Raw genomic sequence first — 21858 nt, forward strand, 5'->3', positions numbered from 1 at the left:
ATTTCACACACACACACACACACACACACACACACACACACACACACACACACACATTTGTAGTATTCCTGGTTAATTGTCTGTTCTCCGGGGATAAATTCATGATGCACAATACCTTTGTCTTCATCTTCGACCGACTTTGCCGTGCTTTTCCGGTCGTGGTGAATCTGGAGTCTTCCACTGCGAAGACTTCACTTTGGTTTCAGTATCACATCTATTTTTTTTTTTTTTTTTGGTCATCAGTCTACTGACTGGTTTGATGCGGCCCGCCAAGAATTCCTTTCCTGTGCTAACCTCTTCATCTCAGAGTAGCACTTGCAACCTACGTCCTCAATTAATTGCTTGACGTATTCCAATCTCTGTCTTCCTCTACAAAAAATGGTTCAAATGGCTCTGAGCACTATGGGACTTAACATCTATGGTCATCAGTCCCCTAGAACTTAGAACTACTTAAACCTAACTAACCTAAGGACAGCACACAACACCCAACCATCACGAGGCAGAGAAAATCCCTGACCCCGCCGGGAATCGAACCCGGGATCCCGGGCGTGGGAAGCGAGAACGCTACCGCACGACCACGAGATGCGGGCTCTTCCTGTACAGTTTTTGCCCTCTACAGCTCCCTCTAGTACCATGGAAGTCATTCCCTCATGTCTTAGCAGATGTCCTATCATTCTGTCCCTTCTCCTTATCAGTGTTTTCCACATATTCCTTTCCTCTCCGATTCTGCGTAGAACCTCCTCATTCCTTACCTTATCAGTCCACCTAATTTTCAACATTCGTCTATAGCACCACATCTCAAATGCTTCGATTCTCTTCTGTTCCGGTTTTCCCGCTGTCCATGTTTCACTACCATACAATGCTGTACTCCAGACGTACATCCTCAGAAATTTCTTCCTCAAATTAAGGCCGGTATTTGATATTAGTAGACTTCTCTTGGCCAGAAATGCCTTTTTTGCCATAGCGAGTCTGCTTTTGATGTCCTCCTTGCTCCGTCCGTCATTGGTTATTTTACTGCCTAGGTAGCAGAATTCCTTAACTTCATTGACTTCGTGACCATCAATCCTGATGTTAAGTTTCCCGTTGTTCTCATTTCTACTACTTCTCATTACCTTCGTCTTTCCCCGATTTACTCTCAAACCATACTGTGTACTCATTAGACTGTTCATTCCGTTCAGCAGATCTTTTAATTCTTCTTCACTTTCACTCAGGATAGCAATGTCATCAGCGAATCGTATCATTGATATCCTTTCACCTTGTATTTTAATTCCACTCCTGAACCTTTCTTTTATTTCCATCATTGCTTCCTCGATGTACAGATTGAAGAGTAGGGGCGAAAGGCTACAGCCTTGTCTTACACCCTTCTTAATAGGAGCACTTCGTTCTTGATCGTCCACTCTTATTATTCCCTCTTGGTTGTTGTACATATTGTATATGACCCGTCTCTCCCTATAGCTTACCCCCACTTTTTTCAGAATCTCGAACAGCTTGCACCATTTTATATTGTCGAACGCTTTTTCCAGGTCGACAAATCCTATGAAAGTGTCTTGATTTTTCTGTAGCCTTGCTTCCATTATTGGCCGTAACGTCAGAATTGCCTCTCTCGTCCCTTTACTTTATATATCTACACTCCTGGAAATGGAAAAAAGAACACATTGACACCGGTGTATCAGACCCACCATACTTGCTGTACAAGCAATGATCACACGCACGGCACAGCGGACACACCAGGAACCGCGGTGTTGGCCGTCGAATGGCGCTAGCTGCGCAGCATTTGTGCACCGCCGCCGTCAGTGTCAGCCAGTTTGCCGTGGCATACGGAGCTCCATCGCAGTCTTTAACACTGGTAGCATGCCGCGACAGTGTGGACGTGAACCGTATGTGCAGTTGACGGACTTTGAGCGAGGGCGTATAGTGGGCATGCGGGAGGCCGGGTGGACGTACCGCCGAATTGCTCAACACGTGGGGCGTGAGGTCTCCACAGTACATCGATGTTGTCGCCAGTGGTCGGCGGAAGGTGCACGTGCCCGTCGACCTGGGACCGGACCGCAGCGACGCACGGATGCACGCCAAGACCGTAGGATCCTACGCAGTGCCGTAGGGGACCGCACCGCCACTTCCCAGCAAATTAGGGACACTGTTGCTCCTGGGGTATCGGCGAGGACCATTCGCAACCGTCTCCATGAAGCTGGGCTACGGTCCCGCACACCGTTAGGCCGTCTTCCGCTCACGCCCCAACATCGTGCAGCCCGCCTCCAGTGGTGTCGCGACAGGCGTGAATGGAGGGACGAATGGAGACGTGTCGTCTTCAGCGATGAGAGTCGCTTCTGCCTTGGTGCCAATGATGGTCGTATGCGTGTTTGGCGCCGTGCAGGTGAGCGCCACAATCAGGACTGCATACGACCGAGGCACACAGGGCCAACACCCGGCATCATGGTGTGGGGAGCGATCTCCTACACTGACCGTACACCACTGGTGATCGTCGAGGGGACACTGAATAGTGCACGGTACATCCAAACCGTCATCGAACCCATCGTTCTACCATTCCTAGACCGGCAAGGGAACTTGCTGTTCCAACAGGACAATGCACGTCCGCATGTATCCCGTGCCACCCAACGTGCTCTAGAAGGTGTAAGTCAACTACCCTGGCCAGCAAGATCTCCGGATCTGTCCCCCATTGAGCATGTTTGGGACTGGATGAAGCGTCGTCTCACGCGGTCTGCACGTCCAGCACGAACGCTGGTCCAACTGAGGCGCCAGGTGGAAATGGCATGGCAAGCCGTTCCACAGGACTACATCCAGCATCTCTACGATCGTCTCCATGGGAGAATAGCAGCCTGCATTGCTGCAAAAGGTGGATATACACTGTACTAGTGCCGACATTGTGCATGCTCTGTTGCCTGTGTCTATGTGCCTGTGGTTCTGTCAGTGTGATCATGTGATGTATCTGACCCCAGGAATGTGTCAATAAAGTTTCCCCTTCCTGGGACAATGAATTCACGGTGTTCTTATTTCAATTTCCAGGAGTGTATATAACCACGGTTCGTCACCTGTATTTACCCTATTTAACAAATATGGGTCATTTTAGTCCGATTAATCAGGTCATGGCACACTTCAAGTCGGTATTGTCTCTGGTCACTTGACAACACTTGGAATGAAATTTGCGGACACTCGACGCATGTTCAGATCTTTAGTTAAAATTGACCGAATTGCATAGAAAGTTAAATTACGTACATGAGCCATCTCCCTACTTGTAAGTCTACGCTCAGAGCGCACTAAGTTGCGAACTTTCACAACATTTTCATACGTTTTTGAGGTGAAAGGACGGCCGGACCGTGGTTCATCTTCAAATGATTCGCTGCCATTTTTAAATCTGTTGAACCAGACAAAAACATTTGACTGGCTCGTACAATTATCTTCAAAAGCTGTTTTTAATAGTTCTTAAGTCTCAGAAGCTGATTTTCCGGTTTTAAAACAAAATTTCACACAAAGTCGTTGCTCCGTTTTTGCATCCATTTTCACGCAGACAGAATCCGGCAACAAGCCCTAAAGGACCCGCACTCAACCAGCTGCCACAACGAAATGAATAAAGGAAACTGTCAGAGGGCGTTCAAGGACAAGGCAATGACTCACTCCCTACCCTCCGTGTACCTGCCCGCCAAACCAGTAAGCAGTTGCGGATCCATTCTTAAAACTTACCAATCACACGTCGTACAGCGTACACACTGATGTTCTCACATGTGGACATGCACTAATACATGGTTTTCAAAAAAAGAGTGTTGATTACTTTGAGATGTCGTAGTACTCATCGAAACAAGAAAAATAAACCTGATAAACATGGGTAAGGAAAGGCATACTTTCCGAGATAAATACGTGTTTGTAGGAAGGGCCGTGCGACGCTTGGTTGTGAATATTAGCAGTCGCTGGATTGGGACTCCATCATATGTGTGGGCAGGGTATTATGATGTGTTACACGCAGTACTCTACCTACCATTAGGTAGTCTGCAGTCAGTTATGTGGTTCGAGCAGTGTTGTAGGCTACGTTAGTCCTGTTTGTGTGCCTTGTCGAACATTACTGTCAACTTGGGAACGTATCATGGTGTTTACCTTCTTCCAAATGCGGATTCACTTACGTGTTTACTGTTACTGCGCTGTTTGTACGTACAAATAGTGTAGTACATTTACATTTTCTCTCCTCCATCGCTTGTTAGCAATGGAAGCCTATTACTCGACAAGTGAAATGACGGATATGATATTCTGCTATGGTTTAGCAAATGGACAAAGCTTGTGAGCCTGTGGCCTCTACTCTGAAAAATCTCCACAGCGCCGAGTGCCCTCTGACAAGCCGTTTGGTAGACTTTTCCAGTGTTAGAAGGACACAGGCACCCTTGCACCTCGGAAGACTGACGATCGGAGGCCACACACAGCTCGTGGCCTGACATGGAGGAGCGTTTGCCACGTTTGGTGGAAGGAACTTCAGCACAAGACGTGCCTCACACACTTATCTGTGGGAGGGGGGGGGGGTATTTCATGAACAGTTGCTGTACCCATATCATCTACAGCGTGTTGAGGCCCTGAGGAAACAGGATCATCACGGTAGATGGTGGTTCTCTCAATGGGTGTCGCAGATGTGTGCGGCAGATCCAATGTTCACATGCAAAACTTTATTTACCGGTGAGGCAGGGTTCACAAGAGATGGCATGAATTTCCACAACCAGCACGTATAGGCAGATATAAATCCCCAACCAACATATGGGCAGGCGTACGTGGCAATAGATTAATAGAGCCATATGTGCTACCACAAAGATTAACTGGGGTACATTATCTGGACTCTCCCATTAATGTATTGCCTACCTTTCTGGGGTCTGTAGCCCTGCAGCAACGAACACAAATAGGGTTCATGCATGATGGTGCAGGAGCAAACTTCTGTCACATTGTATGCAGACATTTGATGCAAGCATTTCAGGACCGCTTGACTGGTCGGGAAGGGGGGGGGGGGGGGGGGAGGAGGCACATCTTGGCCTGATCGTTCCCCAGACCGCGATCACCTAGACTTTTGCTTACGGGGTCACTTGAAGGCATTGGTCTACGCCGCGCCAATCAATGATGTGCGGACACTACAGGGTCACGTCTTCAATGAATCCCAGTAGGTACAACAACAACCATTGTTTGTATACTACAAAGGGTGCATCATTCCTTACGCCGGAGGGCAGAGGGGCGCCATTGAACACCTGCTGTAAACTAGTGTTTATCGCAAAAAGTATGTACTTCTGGACCCATGTTTACTGGACTTATTTTTTTGTTTCGATGAGTACCACCTCTCTTTCTTGAACACCCTGTATATGCGACTGAACGAAGTGTCTGTTCAGAACAATAAGAAAAAAAGAACATACAGTATATCTTACGCTGTCTGCTTAACGAAGTTTCTTCGGCAGCATCTTTAAAACTGCCTTTCCTGTGACGTCGTTATTTTCTCCAACTGTATCAGTCGATTCATCATCAGCATCACGAACGATGATGACAATTGTTTGTTTGAATCTATGCCGAATGTTATTGTTTTATTTTCAGAGTGCTCGTCCGTCAAAATACATCTCCTGCATTAGTCATCACTTTTTTTGACGTGATTTGTGGCTTTTCTAATATTCTAATGACACAGTAGCGAAAGCAGGTTGTCTTGGATGTCTAGTGGTTAGTGTTCCTGGTTAGTGGTTTGGAAGCCATAGCTTTGATTCTCAGAACTAACTCAGGTATTTCTCCGGTGCAAATATCTGGAATGAGGTGCACTTAATCTCGCGAGGCCAAATGAAATGCTGTTTGAATACAAAACTAGCGAAACAGGTGCACAATTCGCCGAACAGCCGTCTCACCGAAGTACTTCAGTGGGTGAAACATGTTTATTTATTGACACCAGAGGTATCATCTGTTATTTTTTCCAGTTTCGAGAGCGAGATGCTTGAGGTATTGCGACTATTAACCTTATTCTATGCAAGATTACTGACCAGTTGTATAAGATGATATGGCGGCAGTAGGCGGAGAACAATATTTTTACAAATTTTTTATCAGTGGAATAAACAGGAGAAAGTTGGTTGGTGCTCCTTAATGCCAGAAGTTTGGCTCTCCTTATCTCTTCATATCTGAAAAGAATGTTATCCCAGTTTCTTTAGTGGATGTCCAGAGTTTTGCTGTTACAGTCATATCGGGGAAGTTAACACGAAACAAAACTCCATCATTGTAGGGGTGCACAGCAATGAGACGTAGATTTGTGCTATTGTGTGGCAACACTCCCAACACATTTTCACTTAAATCGAATGTAGTATATGCTCTTTTTTGGCAAATATGTTCTTTCTTGCGCACATAATGACTCGCTTATTCTGGCACCTTTTAAACCTAAGCAGTGTTTGTCACAATTTCTTTTGAAACCTGGAAGTAAATTTCTGTACGGTGAAAGCTTAAGTTTTGGCATGTTTCATATTTTCTTGTTTTGTTCATAAAATCGTGAAAAATGCTGCCTAATATCAAACGTACCTACATCGTCAGTAGGATATTTATTGTGTGCATTCTGCCTTGGGGTATTGGGGTAGACGCCTGAATACGTCTCCGCTTAGTCTCATGTCTGTCCTTCCATTATTCGTACTCCATTGGCCTACTCACGCGTTGCTTGTCAACGCTGTGCTTGCACTTTCCGTTCCCTGCAGCCTCAGCAGACATTCTTTGCTCCTTCTCCTCGTCAGTACAGACGCCAACAGCAAACCGTCGCGCCTGCCCACGACAACAATTCCGCAGTCCCTCTTTGCTCTACTCTCAACTGGAACGGGGCTTACCTTGACACCTGAGCCATCTAGTTCTCGCTTCGGCCTGGTGTACACTGTTCGCACTGCCAAGTAGTACACCGGTGACCAATCACTTCAACGTCACTGAATACCTACGGCGATAAAATGCGGGGAATACTGCTCTCAAATGTGCGACAGTCTGATACTGCGCGCAGCGTGCAACCAGTTCCCGAAGGAAGGCCTCAGTAAGGTGCGTTTACATTTTGCGACGCCGCACTCTTTCGCACATCGACGGCGGTTCTGCAACAAAAATTGCCCACCTACCTCTGCCCACTGCTGCAGATCTGTACACGTAACTCCTGAGTGCAGCTACTTAAGAGATCTCAGAAAAGCAGTGTTGAAGAAACTGATATTTCATAACTACATGTCGGCGGCCGCTATAAGTACAAAAAGCTGAAAATAGTCTTGTGAACTCTAAAGAATAAATAGGAAATGGGTTTCTGTTCAAATTTCTAAGTTCAAAGGTCCTTTTAAAATTGCATTAGGATTTTTTTATTGCTATTAAGCAAGATCATCAGCCCACATGTGTTCAAATCATTAAAGTTCCTGTTCACTGCCCTCGTCACACTCAAACAGCCAGAACTTTTCCTATACAATTATGAAATCATTTACGAGAGTAACACAATCAGTAAACTGCCATTTCCTTTTGCACTCGGCATTCAGTGGTAGCCTTTAAATAAAGTTTTTACTCGCCTTAAATACTCAGTAAAAAAAAATTTACTTAGTATCGCCACGCTTTTAGTTCAATGTTTACACACGCGATTTTCTCCAGAACAAAATATCTCTCGACTCTTAAAATTTCACAAATAGTTAATGGTAAACACCAGCTACCTTTATCACTGTACCGAAACGCCGAAGTCACAATATCACTGCATTTCACACATAATGCGTTTGAACACTTTCAGCATGACTGGCTCCTTCGAAAGCTAGTCCACCACTCCCTTCTTCTCTCTCTGCCTCTACAAGCACCTCTCTCTCATGAGTTACATGGCATACCGTCCCACTTATTATTGGCTGTACAGAATTACGGCCAATCAGAACTGACTTTCAAGGCGCGGCTCGCGCCAAAATCTAGCAACAATCAACCACTGCTCTCAGGCTCATTGACGTCATTAAAATAAGCAACTCAAAACTCTCTTGTTGAACAAATAAAATGAAATAAACTTTAAGCTGTACTTTACGTCTGGAATTTAACTATACAGCCGCGAACATTCTGGCTGTCTCTTACATATTCAAACATACTTGGACGTCCGTCATCCACTAGTAGGGGAACCACTGGTGGTTTCGTTCCCATGATACAAAGCTGGAACACTTGCAAGTTCCTATAGATAATTACAAAGTCAAAATTTAATATTGGCGAATGTCCCACATACACTCACACAAGCACTCTCTTTCACACTCACCCTACACAAAACATACATATCTACTTGAAATTCTTAACGTTATTACTACAGCAAAATTACGAAAGGTTTTCTAAAATGAGAACTTTCCAAATTTGAATCTAAACACTGAAGGTGTTATCATATCTTTTCAAATAGTCACAGTTGGTGAGCTATTGACATATATATATATATATATATATATATATTTTTTTTTTTTTTTAAGTGTCCGATAGATTTTGACAGATTGTTCCTTTACACAACATAAGGTTATGTACCTAATATGAAGTTCCTCAGGCTGTTTATAGATCTGTTATTAATTTTTATACTTCCAGAAAATGTAACTACTCTGTAAGCACCTCTCGCTACTTTCACATGCTGCACAGTCACGCTATATGGTCATGACGCACGTCTGCAGGAGACAGCTCGCCCGTTGCAGATAGTATAAGATTCTGACTGCTTACACTGGAGCCCACATACATTCATTCAAGAAAGCTTTAATAGACAAATTGGCGATCGCGCCCAAGCTGCGACGCCTCGATCTGACACTTATTTCTGGAAATATATCTCGACTGTTGGACAGAAACTCGCTGTTCTCATACTGACATCAATCACTAGAGATTTATGTCTTTGACAGTTCCCGAAATGCTGTAATTGGTAATTAACGTATGGTTCACTTAACAGTTATTACATGATAAACACAGATGTGTACTGTATGGGACATTTTTTCCATTTTTCTTGCCATGTTGAAAACGTCGAAACGCAATGTCGCGGCCTATTTAATTATTCTAAATATGTCATAAAGAATAAAAAACGTTCTATGTGGGATAGAGAACAGGGTTTGAGAGGTGAAAACTTTGGTGCCTACAGTCAGTCAATGCCTTAGTTCTTTATTGAGGACCCAATACATTTTTTGACACGTTAAAGAATGAAACCAGCTGATTTCGAAAAGCTTGCTTGTATATTTGGTCCACTTATATCAAAGCAAGATACCGTACTCAGAGAAGCTGTTAACTTAACAACTTGCTGTAACTTTTCGAATTTTAGAGTCAGGTAAGTAGGTACTAACATAACTTGACGAAATAGTATTTTATTTCATGAAATATTTATTAAAAGTACATTGTTTAAAACTAAACATTGTATGTTTACATTGGATGACTGTTCGTCGGTTCTTGGTAGAATATTTTATCAATTATGAACGAAAACAGACACAGCATTCGTGTGATATTCTACTACATTTATTATTTATTTCACAAATAGGTTTTCGGCTGTTATGCTATCATCAGGCACAAAGATAAGTATGTGGTGCGGTGAAATTTTGCTGTATCAAATATCTTAAACTAGTGCATCAACAGAATATCTCCATCTCCAGAGACGAAAAGTGTTAATGTTTTATTTAGAAATAAAACAAGAGGGATTATTTTAGTGTAAATACGATGTAAGATTATTTAACTAAGATAAAATATGTTGCACATTAACTAATGAACTACGCACAAATTACAATAGTTGTTCACAGAAGAAAATAAATTGAGTAGTAAACTTTGGTGACATGTTCCAAAGTTGTGGCTGAAGAAAATAATCTTATCTTTAATAGATCCTGAACTGTAAACAGGTAAAATATACTTGTGTGAGTAACAAATAAGTGAAGCAACTGTGATTACGCAAAGTAAAATTTTTTAACAAGATAAATTGTAATTCCTGAAATAAAGGAAAATGGGACATGTGAGTAAGAGGGATAATTTACAACACCACCTGGATGATATTGTGAGTAGTATCTATAGTTAGAAGTGACGAGTAGGGGAACTGTGTCTGGTCATTCAGTACTAAGCTTGGTCCAATGGACATACGTTTATCGACTTCAGTTAGTTAAAGATGGTTCAACTTCCTTCCTTTATAGATGTGATGTAATAGTTCATGTTTCACCTTGTAACTATAGCCTTCTTTAAGTAGATGGTCGATAATGGGATAAATAAGAAAGTAAACCAGTTGCGTCTGCTTTTTTTGCATTACGGAGTCCACTAAAGTAGCAGAGTAGCCACTGTTTGTTGTTGTTTATTTGATTGCATTTAATTCCATTTGGAAATTGTCTTCACTCATGGGGACAGATGTTAGGCGACGTACCATTTATTGAAAAGCAGCATGTTTGTTGGTCACTGGGAATGGAGAATTGGCAGATATTGCAATATCTGTGGTGGCAGGTTTTCTATAAATCTTGAAAGTATGATTTTGGTCACTGATGTCTATGGTTAGATCTAAATACTTTATATAGTTGCCCCCAACATCATTGTAAATTTTGTACTGTTGTGTTTAGAATTTTGTTGCTTGAAGAATTTTTTAAGTTGTCTGGTAGTGGCTACTACTCATAAACACAAAACACCATCACCATACCTAAACCAGTAGCTAATCTTGAAACAGAGTTTTTTTCCAAAAACTTTTTTCAAAATTGTCTGTGACGATTTCAGCAAGAATTGGACTGAGACCATCCAACTGTTTGTATATCTGCCACTGAAACTGAAATAATTTTGTGGTAGGCAAGTTTGCGTAGCTAATCTTATGACATCTGCGACAACTGTATTATTCCTCATTTATCCAATAAGTCTGTGGGAATGTTTAGGCATTCCTGAATAGGTATGTTAGTGAATGAGTTGCTAACATCAAAAGAAACTAGTTTCACACCAGGGGTAATTGCATGTCTTTTAACTTTTTCACTAAGTAAACTGAATTAAGAAAACCATGACTAGGTTTAAGCTTAGTTTTGATCTTGATCAGATCATTTAACCCTCTTGCCGATTTGTAACATGGAGCTAAGATTGAAGATTTTGAGACATTACCTTTATGTAGTTTACGGAGGCCATAATGTCTGGGTGCTATAGGATTCACGTTGATTAGAAATTAGGCATCGGAGTCCAATATTATACTTTTACACAGTTTAATAACACTTTAATTTTAACATTATAGGATTTTGTGTAGTCTTTCTGTATCTGTTGTAAGTTGGTGGAGTTAGGAAATCTTCCAATTTGTTAACATAATCACATTTATTCATTAAGACAACAGCAGTTCCTTAGTTTGATCGGATTGTTATAACATTACTGTCATTCACTTTCTTCTTGAAATTCTTTAATACTTGTTGTTCTTCAGCTGGTGAGGCACTAGAAACGAGGATAGATATCTCTTTTGGTCCATCATGGACAGATGACATCAGCTGGTTAAGTAATTGTCAATGCAATGAAATTCATAACAGCTGTGTAACTTCACATGTTATTTTATTTTATTTTGCTTTGAAGGCTACCAATTTCAGCATTTCACTATGCATTCACCAACAGATGTGTAACTTAAGATGTTATTTTATTTTATTTTGAAGGCTACCAGTTTCAGCATTCACTATGCATAGCGACGTTCTGAAACTGGTAGCCTTCAAATGAAATAAAATAATATCTTAAGTTACACAGCAGCTGCTGCATTTCATGGACACTGAGGATAGAATTTCCAGTTTGTGGCCTATGAGACGTTTAGTGAAGATGCCAGCATTTAATGCACATTGTAGATATTTTTATTATTTTCAGTGTTTTTTTCAGAAGCTTTTTGTGATGGAGCATATTTGAAGCCTTTTTCCAGAACAGCGAGCTCTTCATTGGTCATCTTTAAGTTTGAAAGATCAGTTACACAATCTGATCTGCAAATTTTAACTTTTGAATTTTGTTTATCCTCTGAATGTTCAATATTGTTCAATTTATGTTCAATTTATTTTCTTCTGTAAACAACTATTGTAATTTTTATGTAGTTCATTAGTTAATCTCATGTATTTTATCTTAGTTAAATAATCTTACATCAAATTTACACTGAGATAATCCCTGTCTTATTCCTAAACCTAATATAAACATTTTTCATCTTTGTAAATGGAGATGCTTTGAAAATGCACTAGTTAGGCTCTTTGATCCAATAAAATTTCACCACACCACATACTTACCTTTCTATCTAATGATAGTGTAACAGCCTAAAGCTGGTTTGTAGAATAAATAATAAATATGGTAGAATATCACATGAATGTTCTGTGTGTTTTCATTCATAATTATTTGTTTACATCTGATTCTTCATGAGCCAAGTAATTTATTCAGAACAGCAAAATGTACAATAAGCCTCCTCATTTCTAAAGTTTGCAGAGCAATTATGTCTGCTTTATAAGAATATTTCATTGAGGTAACTGTTATTGAATAAGTGAAAAAGTACTTTCAGTTTCAATCAGTACATAAGATGCTAAGATTTCTGGTGGTTGTAGATTTGTTTATTGTTCAGAATTGCTTGACAATTCAAATAAACCACTATCCGAAGGAACCGAATTCACATTACAGTAGCTGTGAGAAGCAGGATTTGGCAGAAGCTTATCCTCCTCATTTATTTCTAGTATAACTATCAGAAATTTTCTTCTCATTTTTTGATGTAAATATTCAGAAGAGAGACTTTTCATTTCGGCACCAACATATTTACCAAAACATCATACCTATCGTCTTCTTCGGTCAATATGCATACAGTTTTTTGCATGAGTAAATAATTTGTTGCAACAATTTTCCTCTTCTTCTTTAGATATTTACAAAAACATCATACCTATCGTCTTATTCATTCAATATGTGTACAGCTTTTTGCATGAGTAAATAATTTCTTGAAACAATTTTTCTCTTCTTCTTTGGATTAATTTTATTTATTTATTTGTGATATGGGTGCCAAGATAGAACGATTCACTTCCTCACTCTGTTCCGATACATACTGATTGTCAGTTAGCGTCTTGTTTTCATTTGCTGCCTCCTGCACTGTAGTATCCTATCAGAATGTAATAAAAGAAATACGTTAGTTACGTTAGGTATGGCTTGTAACAAATGCAATTATTTTGTCATTTTTGTTACAGGCATCGTCTACATCAGAAGATTGGCAAAGTGTTGCCAATAAATTCGAATTGTTGCGGAACTTCCCCAAATGTTTAGGTTCTACGGGAAACATGTTTTTATCCAAGCTGCACAGAATAATGGCAGTTATTATTTTACCTGTAAAGGACAGCATGATGTTGTCTTCATGTGAAGTTGTTGATGCCTCCGACGAATTCCTCATCGTCATAGTTGATGGCAATGGAAAAGTATCAGATGGGGGAGTTTTCGAGCCATTGGAATTGCAGATTTCATAGACACCTCAGTGACGGTTGTCAGAAGACGCCTTTCCAGGAAGAAGATGGTACGTGAACATTTTTTTGTAGCAGACGATGTGTTTCCTTTACAGTCTCATATTATGAATGTTGTGCCCTCGTCGCCACTGTAGAGTCTTGTACCATAGGGCTCAAGAGAGAGGATGTTGTTTGGTGGCTGGTATATTCTTTCTGCAACACAACTGCACACATGTACAGGGCTATTACAAATGATTGAAGCGATTTCATAAATTCACAGTGACATATGGTCATGACACACTACAGATACGTAGAAAAACTCATAAAGTTTTGTTCGACTGAAGCTGCACTTCAGGTTTCTGCCGCCAGAGCACTCGAGAGCGCAGTGAGACAAAATGGCGACAGGAGCCGAAAAAGCGTATGTCGTGCTTGAAATGCACTCACATCAGTCAGTCATAACAGTGCAACGACACTTCAGGACGAAGTTCAACAAAGATCCACCAACTGCTAACTCCATTCGGCGATAGTATGCGCAATTTAAAGCTTCTGGATGCCTCTGTAAGGGGAAATCAACGGGTCGGCCTGCAGTGAACAAAGAAACGGTTGAACGCGTGCGGGCAAGTTTCACGCATAGTGATATGAAAGATTCAGTGTTTAAACATCCTCTACCAAGAAACGTGCCAGAACTGCGAGCTCGCATCAACAATGCTTTCGAACTCATTGATGGGGACATGCTGCGCTGAGTGTGAGAGGAACTTGATTTGATGTCTGCCGAATCACTAAAGGGGCACATATCGAACATCTGTGAATGCGTAAAAAAACTTTTTGAGTTTTTGTATGTGTGTGCAAAGCATTGTGAATATATCTGCAATAATAAAGTTATTGTAGAGCTGTGAAATCGCTTTAATCATTTGTAATAACCCTGTATTAAAAGGGTTCTTCATTTACATTAACAGGAAGCTACTTATCTTTAAGAGAGTCCGTGTGTTGTGGTACAAGCTCTTCAAATAATAGCACACCTTCCTTAGCCTCACTGCTGGTGAAGTACAAGTCTCGCTATAAACAATACTCTGGTCGCAATATACCAACAGACGCCACCTGCGAGTGTGAGTTAGTGCGCCAGTGAGCTAGTGAGACAGTGATTGAGCTAGTGAGACAGTGATTGAGCTAGTGACTGAGACTGAGCTAGTGACTGAGATTGAGACTGAGACCTCCGGTCAGCGGCAGCGATCTAAATACCTGCAGTCGAGAGGGCGTTGGTGGGACGTTGCTTGCGAGTCTGTCTTTGGCCTCTCTCCTGATAAGCGTCCTTGATCCAGCGCCTAATATCGATCTTCTTGCTACATCTTCTCCGACCGGTGTGCTGGCGACAGCCTATGCCAGCACAATGAAACCATACCCATTTAATAGTCAGTTTATAACTACAGACACTCTAGCACAAGAAGGGCAATGGGAAACACCTGTAGGATTATGAGTCGCGTATTTAGAGTATGTATTAAGAAAACTGCTTCTCCTTGCTCCAGAATGAATGAGGTCTGTAGTTTTGGCCATCTGCAATTTCGATATTGTCCGAAAAGTATTATACAAATGTATACGCTCCCGAAGGCATAAGTTTTGCTTGCAACGTCCCATGGTTCATGTTTACTGTGGTACATATTAATTAATTTTTCTACTTCAGCTTTTAATCACTCCTTTTTTGCCACGCATGTTCATTTGACACTTATTGCTCAGTGCAAGAAAAGTAGTCAAGAAGCCAACTTCTGTGATATCTGACTGACGGGTTTGAACTTGAAAATTAAACAATTTGTACATCTGTTGGTGTAGATGTGTCGACACATGAAATGTATATCCCTGACAGAAATTCTTCACTGGTTACATTAGACACGATTTCTGTCTGAGGTAACTATTATGCAGTATCTGTTAGACGTAGACATACCTTAAGAGGGCCAAAACGTGACATCGGGAAACTCTGCAAGAACGACTCAGTACAGATAATCAAAAATATTTGATATCACTTAGTTATCTGCATGTTAGATGCGTAGTAACTCCGATCTCTCGCTACGATATGGATTAAGTCAGTTTACGATTACAGTGAAAAATAAGGGTAAAATTGTGTTTTACTTTAACGTTAAGCTGCGCTTCACTTTTTTGTTTCACGTTCAGTGATTTATACTCAATTCTGTTCAAACAAACACTAAGAAACACAAGTTCAGACGATATCGGTAACGCATCAGTACTCTCTTATTTCCTTTATAGAGCAAGAATCCCCGTGCTTGTTTGAGACCTATGAGTTCCTCGTAAATCCCAGTAAATTCAGTTAAGAAATCAGTGTGCCTGAGTCATTAGGATGAGGTAGCTACGTAAAATATAGTAGTGTGGTTGTGGTGGGCGAGTTGCCTTTGGCATGTGAGAACCAGTGGCGAAGCAAGATTCTGCTTCTCGTAGTTCCCCGCTACTGCATTTGCTTCTGCAGCAACAGAACACTCCGGGCCGAGGAATGGCTGTAACTTGCAAGCAACAGTTACAAGAATACACACTAACGATAGGGTCGCCACTGCGTGCCAATCATCCAGAATAAATAAGGGAAACAATTACATTTCATTAAGATCAGTGAATGACCAAATGCCATCATATGTGACGTCTCTAACTTACAGGCTACCTTCATCTACATCTACATGGATACTCTGCAAATCACACTTAAGTGGCTGGCAGAGGGTTCATCGAACCACCTTCGCAATAATTCTCTATTATTGCCACTCCCGAACAGCGCGCGGAAAAAACGAACACCTATACCTTTCCGTGCAAGCTCTGATTTCCCTTGTTTTATAATGACGATCGTTTCTCTCCCTGTAGATCGGCGTCAGTAAAATATTTTCGCATTCGCAGGAGAAGGTTGGTGGTTGAAATTTCGTGAAAAGATCCCGCCGCAACAAGAAACGCCTTCGTTTTAATGATGTCCACCCCAAATCCTGTATCATGTCCGAGACACTCTCTCCTCTATTTCTCGATAATACAAAACGTTCTGCTGTTCTCTGAAATTTTTCGATGTACTCCGTTAATCCTATTTGGTAAGGATCCCACAACACGCAGCAGTACTCCAAAAGAGAACGGTGAAGCGTAATGTAGGCAGTCTCTGTTGTAAGCGTTCTGCCAATAAATCGTAGTCTTTGGTTCGCCTTCTGCACATTTTCTACCTGTTGTTTCCACTTTATGCCGCGCGGATTTAGCCGAGCGGTTTAGGGCGCTGCAGTCATGGACTGTGCTGCTGATCCCGGCGGAGGTGCGAGTCCTCCCTCGGGCATGGGTGTGTGTGTTTGTCCTTAGGATAATTTAGGTTATATAGTGTGTAGGCTTAGGGACTGATGAGCTTAGCAGTTAAGTCCCATAAGATTTCACACACATTTGAACATTTGTTTCCACTTTACGTTGTTCGTCATTGTAATTCCTAGGTATTTAGTTGAATTTACTGCCTTTAGATATGATTGAATTATCGTGTAATCAAAGTTTAACGGATTTCTTTTAGCACTCATTTGGATGACCTCACACTTTTTATTATTTAGCGTCAATAGGCAATTTTCGCACCATACACTTATCTTTTCTAAATCGTTTTGCAATTTGTTTTGATCTGATGATTTTAATAGGCGATAAATGATACTATCATCTGCAGACAACCTAACACGGCTGCTCAAATGCCTCCTACTTCAATTAAATAGATAACGAGCAACAGAGGGCTTATAACGCTACCTTGGGGAACGCCAGAAATCACTTCTGTTTTTCTTAATGACTTTCCGTCATTTACCACGAACTGTGACCTCTGACAGGATATCACGAATCCAGACTGTGCGTAATTGGGATGATATTCCATAAGCACTTAATTTGATTGCAAGCTGCTTTTGAGGTGCAGTGTCAAAAGCCTTTTGGAAATCTAGAAATACGGAATCAATTTGAAATCCCTTGTCAATAGCACTCAACACTTCGTGTGAGTAAAGAACTAGTTGTGTTTCACAAGGACGTTGTCTTCTGAATCCGTGTTGACTGTGTGTGAGTAGATGATACTCTGCCAGGTAATTCATAATGTTTGAACACAATATATTCTATAAAACACTGCTGCATGTCGACGTTAATGGTAAGTGGCTGTAATTTAATGGATTACTCCTACTGCCTTCCTTCAATATTGCTGTGACGTGTGCAGTCTTTGGGTACGGACATGCCTTTGAGCGGGCGGTTGTATGTGATTGTTAAGTAAGGAGTTACTGTGTCAGCATACTCTGAAAGGAACCTAATTTGTGTACAGTCTGGACAAGAAGATTTGCTTTTATTAAGTGATTTAAGATGCTTTACTACTCCGAGGATGTCTACTTCTAAGTCACTCATGTTGTCAGCTATTCTTCATTGGAATTCTTGAATATTTACTTCGTTTTCTTTAGTCAAGAAGTTTCGGAATGCTGTGTTTAGTACCTGTGCTTTAGAAGCATAGCCATCGATAGTATATCCGTTGTTTTCGTGTAGGTGAAGTATTGATTGTCTTGCCACTAGCATACGTTACATACGACTAGAATATCTTTGGGTTTTCTTCTAGGCTTCGTCGGTTACTTAATCATGCCATAATTCAAGCTACGATTTTCTTAGTGTTTCTAGTCGCTCTGTATAAGTAACAGATTAGCTCGTATCAAGTCTGACTTAACCCTCTCGATACTGAGTTAGGAATTAATAACGTCTTCCAAGTCGGCAACAATAACAGTCTCTCCTACAAGAACGCAGGAACAGGAGTATCATTGCTCGGAAGTGCAAACTATTACTTCCTTAGTATTTCAGTACTAAGAGATTTTACAGCCAACCACAGTCCTTGATTAGCTTTGTGCCCAAATAAGGTATTCAAAAAACATCATCTTCTGCGAATCTTGACGTTTGAGCCAAACAGAAAGTGAGCTTCGCTAAAGCGCCTTATATCAAGTCGGCTCTCTTTCACACATAATGATCTCATATGGTGTGATGTGTAAGAAATTTACCGCTGGAACAGTAACTTTCAGAGCTGGATTTATTCGAAGCGTATTTCTGGATTTAATTACTATTAATCCATTATCATTACTTTTGATGTATTTCAGACGCAAGATACTAATATGTCAGTCGAGTGAAGGAGCGCGAATCTACGAAGTGGTCGAGACTCTGCCCAGTGACGACAACATACTGTGTCATCAATAACACGCTTCCGTAGTACCAGTATCTGTACACGCAATGTTGACATATGCTCTACAGTGTCATCTAGTCCTCATCGTTACTGTTCCAAACTCAATAAAGACTCGGGTTTCCTGTCAGAATATTGAAATCAGAAGTTGCTTAACACATTCAGCATACCATACGGGCGGGCAAGTATCGGTTATTCGGACAGCGAACGTATCGCGTACGGGCGGAGCTTTTACATCCGCATGCTACACGGCTACCGGTTGTAGGAGAGCCATAGTAGTTCATATTTTGTCCACTGGATGCAGCAGGAGTTGATTTACAAGCGTGTCTTTACTGAAAATGTTGTAGCAACATCAGACAGTAGCTGTCGGAAATCTCGTGAAGAACAGAAAGAGCCTATCAACAAGCTTCAAATCACGACTGGTGTAGACCGTGTCAGTCAGATTTACAGCTACTACCCATTCGCAAACAAAGAAAAAAATGAAGTGGACGAAAAACTTCCCTTTCACGTTTTGTAATGTCCACTGTGAATGGTTTTATTTCCTACAAGATTGTCACCAAGCAAAAGGTGTTTCTAGTGCAATTTATAAGAAAAGTTATCAATTACTTGACAGCTACAGGAGGAGGCATTCGCTCATTGGAACCAACACCAACCACTGGCTTAGACACATATTTTGGTCGCCATTTTCATTGAGGTACCCCTCACTGCCAAAAAGTAAACTCCAAGTGCTAGTGTGAAGTATGCTCTGACAAGGGAAAGAAAGGGACTGGCAGACGGAAAAGGAAAGAAAGCAGATTGTGGTACAAAGACAGCAATGGTGGACTTTGTGCACCACAATGTTTTCAAAACTACCGTTTGGAATAAATTATCTATAAATTATATGTCATATAATATGCACTTTTGAAATTTTTTGTTTTGTTTTTATTTCTACTTGAAATCTTTGTGAGCAAGTGCAACACTTTTTCCGGGGAAAAGTTTTTTCATGTTTTTGGCAACATTGATACACTAGAACTGATGCGAACTTATGTGTAATCAAGCACGTTTCATAATATACAAAGTATAGTGTTTATAATGATGCTAGACGTGTAACTATTCTTTAAATGTGCTAGAAAATCTCATTTTTACCTATGCCAAGAGGAAGAGAGATAGAAGTATTGCCGGCCGGTGTGGCCGAGCGGTTCTAGGCGCTTCAGTCTGGAACCGGGCGACCGCTACGGTCGCAGGTTCGAATCCTGCCTCGGGCTTGGATGTGTGCACTGTCTTTAGGTTAATTAGGTTTAAGTAGTTCTAAGTTCTAGGGAACTGATGACCTCAGATGTTGAGTCCCATAGTGCTCAGAGCCATTTGAACCATAGAAGTATTGAATGTGTTAATAACTATAGGTCCCTTGCGAGGTATATTTTTTCAATATTGAAGTACCTGTGTTATTCCGAATTACGATGGAATGTTATGCGGTGACTACGGATGCCATGAAATACATGTAATGTATTCACAGTTGCGAATATGAACAAACATCAGCTATATACAGGAATGACGGCAATGAAAACTTGCACCAAACCGGGACCGGGCCCGGACCCGAACACGGATTTCCCACTTATTGCGAGCGATCGCTCTACCATTTGGCTATCCGACCACGACTCACAGCCACGTCCACACTTCCATATGCTGTCGACCATGTGTCTGTAACCAGTACTCGTACATTCATTATGTATATTTCCGTACAGAGGAGACATTTTGATTGAAAGTCGCTTGCCCGGTGTCGGTGAATAAATACGACATTGCAGTGCCTCTGTTATTCGAATTACTGCGCAATGTTCCTTCGGACATGCAATTTTCATTGTGGTCATTCCATTGCGCAGGTGATGGTTGTCCATATTCGCAACTGCGAATACATTTGATGCACATATTTTTTCCACAATGTCATGGTTCACACGAAGACTAAATATATTTAAAATGCTGTTTGTAAAATGGCTTCACCGTACAAAATGGGGAGACTCGGACCGAGGAATCTGGGAGCGCACGGCAACGCGGTCTGCCTCACGCAAACATACCGGATTCTAGTGGCCGAAAAAGGTAACACCACCAACGGTATACTCCTGTGTTATCGCCGCTCAGACACTTCCTCACCGGTAGGCGTTAATCCCCTGAAATTTCTTCGGATTACATAGACGAACCCTATTTAGAGACGAGTTACCCCGATACACAAATTATCAAATTACCCAAAGGCTTAATCCGTCAACCCTTAATAATGAACTATCCCAGTCACCCCAAATCTGTCAGACATCCGCGGACATCATGGACACAAGTCTGGAGAAACAGTCGCGTCGGTATCAGCGACAAAGATCAGAGCTATCTGGTGTGCCGAAGTCCCAGAAGTACTACAAACACTTGAAAGGAAGTTAAAACTAAAACTTATACAGAGTCCAGTATGTACAGTATGAAACGTCCCCTTAGAAAAATTTGTACAAGACTGTGCATAACCTGACACACAATGTTTTTAGCGCAACGCAATCTGACTTTCAATAATCCCTACAAAACAATGGCCCTGACTAACTTTAACCTATACCTTTCACAAATCACTTACCTCACAAAAATCTTCGTTACTGGAACTACTGCAATACAGCGAGCGCCACTACTGCCAGCTAAATAGAAGATTCAAACTACTGAAGGCACTAACTACTGATAGGGATAGTTAGCAAATGAAAGATTTTAATAGAGAACAAACACTGTATTTACCTTAATAGTCATAATATATATAGCAGTTCAATTTCAAAACTTCCGCCATCTCTCTCCCCACATCCACCACTGCTGGCGGCTCACCTCCAACTGTGCAACGCTACGCGCTGTTCCCCGCTGCCTAACACTACAATGGCAGACAACAATGCAAACTAGCCACAGACTGCACACAGCACAGCCAGTGATTTTCATATAGAGCGCTACGTAACTTTGCCAATAAGAAAATATAAACAGCCTACTTACATAGCCCCCATGCTCCCCACAAAAAATTTTACAAATTTTTTTTGGCCAGTGGCCAATAATGATTTGATAAAATTTTTCATAATTACACTAACAAAGATATCCAATGCACACACTTATTGATACAATGTTGGTCAAAAGCTAAAATTTTCTCACAGTCCATAAAGACAGTCCTGATCATTCATCATAATAGTAATTACAGTTTTTTTTCACAAAGTCTCATTAGTAAAAAAATTGCACACAGAAGTAGTGGATTTCCATGCAGTCTTGAAGTAGTAGTGGTGTCCTTCCAACGGAAAGACAGTGCTGACTCTTGACATGCTGACAGGTAATGGGCCA

The sequence above is a fragment of the Schistocerca cancellata genome, chromosome 6 (assembly GCF_023864275.1).
Source record: "Schistocerca cancellata isolate TAMUIC-IGC-003103 chromosome 6, iqSchCanc2.1, whole genome shotgun sequence".
Classification (NCBI taxonomy): Eukaryota; Metazoa; Arthropoda; class Insecta; order Orthoptera; family Acrididae; genus Schistocerca; species Schistocerca cancellata.